This window comes from Macadamia integrifolia, chromosome 6 (assembly GCF_013358625.1).
Source record: "Macadamia integrifolia cultivar HAES 741 chromosome 6, SCU_Mint_v3, whole genome shotgun sequence".
NCBI lineage: Eukaryota > Viridiplantae > Streptophyta > Magnoliopsida > Proteales > Proteaceae > Macadamia > Macadamia integrifolia.
In genome coordinates, this window is record NC_056562.1 from 8,949,647 (window position 1) to 8,954,756 (window position 5,110).

General features: G+C 38.2%; 1 long non-coding RNA gene across 2 annotated transcripts; it reads left to right on the forward strand.

The window, feature by feature from the left end:
• The first annotated feature begins 248 nt into the window (after nt 1–248).
• On the forward strand, nt 249–3,931 carry LOC122081772. 2 transcript variants are annotated; one of them, XR_006141199.1, is made up of 5 exons: nt 249–760; nt 857–1,142; nt 2,781–2,876; nt 3,012–3,117; nt 3,733–3,923. It is a non-coding gene; the product is annotated as an uncharacterized LOC122081772 (long non-coding RNA). The 2 variants fall into 2 exon arrangements; XR_006141198.1 differs by having other exon boundaries at nt 254–1,142; nt 3,733–3,931.
• Nucleotides 3,932–5,110: the final 1,179 nt, after the last annotated feature.

Here is a 5,110-nt window from a genome sequence, read left to right on the forward strand (position 1 = left end):
ATGCACCTAAACTTTGGCCGAGCCCGCTAAGCCTGACCGGTTGACATCCCTACCCATTAGCACCGCTAGGACCTAGCTAGAGCAACAGGTTGAGTAAACAGCATGTTTTCAAGAATAGGATCTGTTAATGAGACGGTTTGAATCAGAATCGACCGTGATCAATCTCAATCCCAATTTTAATTGATTCGATACAACCGATTCATGCCAAGAAATCCTGGAATGGGTTTTCAGATCTGAGGGCCCATTCTAAGATTTTTGAAACCGATTCTAACCGATATCGATCCAGGAACCATTTGATCGCCGATTCCGTATTTTAAAATGCCGGTAAACAATGATAGGACTACCACTCCGTGATCGTGAAAGCCAGTAAGTGATGCCTATAGTCTTGTCTACCAGCAAAAGAAACAAAAGTCCCCTAGTCCAAATTCCGAAGCCCCACCTTGTTTTACCCTACCACTGATTCTCTGATTTCCCTCTTCATTATTTTCTCTTTCTTCTTCCCACTATCATTATTTCCCATGGTTCCTTCATCTTTTTCTGTGTTCTTGTTCCCGCCGCCCGTTCGCTGGTTCGCCATTTCCAATATCTAAGGACATCCTCCAGGTTTCATATTTTCAAATAAAAAAAAAAAGATAATTATCTTTTTGTTGTTCGTCGAGTTCTCCGGGCATTCTCAGTCAAAGAAAGCAGTCGCCATGATTTTCTGAGCAAGTCCCCTGTCCTCTCCGGTCTCGAGATAGATTTCCATTGCACAAGTCCTGTAAGGAAGTATTTGATTCTGAAAATGCTCTCCAAAGATCAAAGTACTAGTAGTGGGAGTGTCAGATTCTCCTTCTTATTGTTTCTCTTTTTGTAGGAGGAAGGAAGTATTTGAATTTTTGGAACAGAGAGTGGGAGTGATTTGGAAATTTTGGTTGGTTAAGTATAGTGCACGTTTGTTTGGACTTGGGGGAAGAAGAAATGAAGATTTGAATTTGGATAGTTGGATACTCGTACTACTAGTGGGTAGGGGTTGCAGTCTTACTGGGGGATGATTTGAACAAAGTTTATTCTGACTTCTGAGTTCGCATTGCTTCTCAGTTATTGGTATTGACTTCTGAAAGCTCTCCAAAGATCAAAGTACCATGCAGGATGCACCGCAGGTCTGTTTTTATTCTCCTTTTCGCCCTCCTCATCTGGGTCTCATCTACTTCGCTTTTGCTTACCTGCTTTGATGTTGTACAGATGGAAGAGCATTTTCATCTCTTTTCAGTGATGATCTCTTCTTACATTTTCCTTTCATTTAGTTAGTGAGATGCTGAAAGGAAAAGACTGCCCTTTTTCGTTTTTGATTTTCTCTTTTAGGGCCCTATTTTCTCCAGCAGAGATAGCCTAGAAGTTTGCTTCTTCCTTCTTCCTCCAAGCTTCTGCTCTCTCTCTCTGCCTGTACTTCAATTTTGTTTCTCAATGAAACCCCATTCCTTTTTCCTGCTTGTCTTGACAATTATTGAAGCATTTTTGTAGTTCTTAAGCTGAACTGGTAAAAATCAGGGAAATTTTAAGTGTGGGGGCTTTATTTGTGAGAGAGGAGACTCATAGAGATCATATCGTCGTTGTCTTTCATTTATTGAAAGAAATGCAGATAACTACTACCTCTTTGATTTCACTGTAGAAAGGGGTATTGGGTTTTATAGTTTGGTTTGATTTTGATTTTTGGTCTTCCAGAGGGGACAATATAGGGCCTCGAGATCGGGATTTGTCCACTTCTTTCCCTTGATCCTTTTCCTTTTTATCTGGGGAAATACCAGGCCGGTAGAATCTGTAATATCATGTAGCTTAGTTTTGTAGATTTGTTTCCTTTTGGAAGAACGTGAATTCCCTTTCTAGTTTACTGTTCAACTTATTTTTTGGTCCTTACATTTTCTGTGTTTGTGTTAATGATACTTTCTGGCATTCCTGCATTAGTCAACGGAGAGATGCTGTCACTTACGACCATAGATTTTCTTTTCCTTTCAGATCTTTCTGTTGTGCAATCTCTCGAGAGATTTTGTAAATGGAATTTTATTTCTACAACGATTACTCTCTCATTTTATTGTTTTTTCTTTTTAAAGTGTTATGCGAGTTTTGATTTCTCTCTTTAACTTTTGATGTCTGATGTCGGATCATTTTTCATTCATAATAGTTGGACTCCTCTGGTTTTTCCTATTTACCTCTCTATTATTAACTGTTCTATATTATTGTTGTTGTTTCCCAGTTGAGGGTTCCCTTCTCATGCTTTGATTCCCAAAGGGTCATATGTGTTCCTTTTCCTTTTTCTTTTCTCCCCTTTTTAGAAAAATGCTAATTTCTTTTTGGGTGGGTGAGCATGGCTAGAAACCTCACAATTCTGGTGCAAAGTATGTCAAATTGTCAACCTATTCATCCCCCCCACACCCACCCCCGCAAAAAAAAAAAAAAAAAAAAAAAAAAAAAAAAGGTAAACCGTAGGTGTATTGTGTATTGCTCACATGTGTCACAGTGCTTTTTCTTTGCATCACTTTTGAGTTATAACTGATCTTCTATGACATTTTTTTCTCTTCATTCTCTAAGAAGAGATTTGAAGGAAACAAACAATCATGCAATACTTGCATTTTTATGTCTACTTGAAAAATTGCTGGTCCATGAGTTGTTGAGATAAATTTTATTTTGAGAATTTTTTTTCTAAGGAAAGAAAATTTGGTGCTACTTATCTTTTGGTACTGTTTGTAGCTAGAGAAGGGGCATCAGTTTCAAGCTTACATGTTTATCATTTGTTGAAACAGCAGATAAACTAGTCGGGATATCGGTACTTTATGTAAGAGTGCATACACCACAGACAATATGTTTGACTCGACTGTTTTGCAATTCCCCTTGAACTTGTAAGTGGTACATCCTTGCTGTTTCTTGGTGGCTGCTCTTTAGCTATTTGTGTTGACTTCTATTAGGACCTAATATGCTTCGGTCTATCTCAGGAGCATTTTCTTCCCATGCTTACTTTTTCTTATTTTCAACAGAGGGGAGACTTTGGTTAGAAGTACACAGACTGCTGGGAGAAATTGTGTTTCTGAAGATCAGTTTGATCTTGTGAACGAATTTAGGAGTTGCAACTCCAAAATAGAGGTTAGCACTAACAGACCTTTTATAGGCTGGATCCTTATTCTGAAAAACTTGATGGGAAGAACTGACAGGAGGATGTTGGAATTCAAAATCTGTTGTGGAATTTATCCTCTGCCCCTTTTCTTCTTCTTCTTCTTCTCATCCTCTGGATGGACATCTACCTTTATGATCTGGAAGGCAACTTTGTCATATATATATATTATTTGCTCTCATATGGAAGAAATAGTATTAACTAAACCATGGCTTGATGTGACAGTCCTGGTGGTATTTTCTTACATTGTTATCATCTCTTCAACTTGTTTACCTCAGTGCTTCCTTTTCGGTTACTGATTAATGTCTTATAAAGGATTTTGGGTTTTAATACTACTCTGTGATGGATATGGAATTTCGCGAGTCTCTCTCTCTCTCCGTGTTTTATTAGCGTATGTGATTAGGGGGGTGGTTTCTCTGTCAGACTGACTGCTCAAAAGTTTATCTTGTTATACTGTCAACTGCCAGCTTCTTTATTGCTGCTGTTGATTCTTTACCTTTGATAAGACATAAATCTTCTATGCCTTCACTGTGAGATCTACCATAGAATTTCATGGCTGTTGATCTATTAACCCTTCATTTATTCAGGTGAACTACTCTTGTGGGGAAACTGGAAGCCCTAGTTCATGCAATAAAAGCAGTAGTACCTATCCTTACAGAGTCCAACTTGAACAGGACGTAAGTTTTTCGTGCTTATATTCACCATTGCAACAATACACTATCTTGCTGCTTCTTGACCCCATTATAAAACTGGATTCAAGATTATGTAAAAAGTACTTGACTGAATTACATCTATCAAAAAGAGAGAGGGGAAAAAAAAAAAAAAGAAGAGGATAAGAAAAAAAAAGGTGCTCAAAAAAAATTCACAATCTATAGGAGTGTTGAGTAGGAAAGTTTTTTTAGGAAGTGGCATTCGTTAATGTCTATTTATTATTTTTCAGTTGTAGACTTCGGCCTTCTTTTGATATCAAAATTTTTTTTTTGTCTATTTTACAAAAATCATTAACAAAAACCGTTTTTATCAAAACATCAAAATGGTAGTAACTACTTGACAAAAATGGTTTTTTGTGAGAAATAGGTTTGGTATCCGTATGTACAAAATGGTTTTTTGAAGAAATGGGTGAAGGGAACATCTCTTCACCCATCTTCCTTATAACTCTCTTTCTCCACTTTCTCTGTCCTGCTTGCTGCAGCTCCTTTTCCTCTAATTCTTCTTCTACTTTCTGGCGGAAATTAAAGGGTGCGGCCACGGTTTGGACTACAACAACCCACAACCCCAAGAGGGGTGAATTGGGTTTTACAAAACTTTGGCTCTAGATTTATGGATGAAGAACAAGTGGACTAAACAAAATCAGAAGGGAAGACACAAAATCTAGAGTGTTTCGGCCCAAATCCATGCTTATGTCTACTACCAAAGACAATCCTCTCTTTGGATTTCCACTATTTCAATTGGCATCTCGGTGTCAATCAAACCACTTCACAATTACTCTCAGTCTTGGAGAACACACCTCTTCGACAAGCAATTACACTTCAAGAATGAAGAACAAATGATAAAAGCCTCTCAAAAGGCTCAATTTACAAGTGAAGTACAAAAGTTCTCGCAGTTAACCCTTTTGCCGAATGATCTATATGATGTCCCAATTAAGTTCAAGTACATCCTCTCATTGAGAAGTCCCAAAGTCTCCTACTGTATATGCCACACAACCTTATTTACAGAAACTAGCAGTTAATAAATATTAGGAGTTGAAACAGGCTTGGCTGGGTATCCAGACGCAGCGTCCAAACATCCCTCGGGTCCCAGCCAGCTGTTAGACTAGCCATTGGACAACAACGGTTAAAAATATAACCATTGGGGAGACAAGTCTGGACGTCTCTCTGGTCTGGGACTTGAGCATTTTAAAATAGATTCAATTAATGTAAGGTTAGGTCTTACTGGCGGAAATTGAAGGCTGTGGCCATGGTTTGG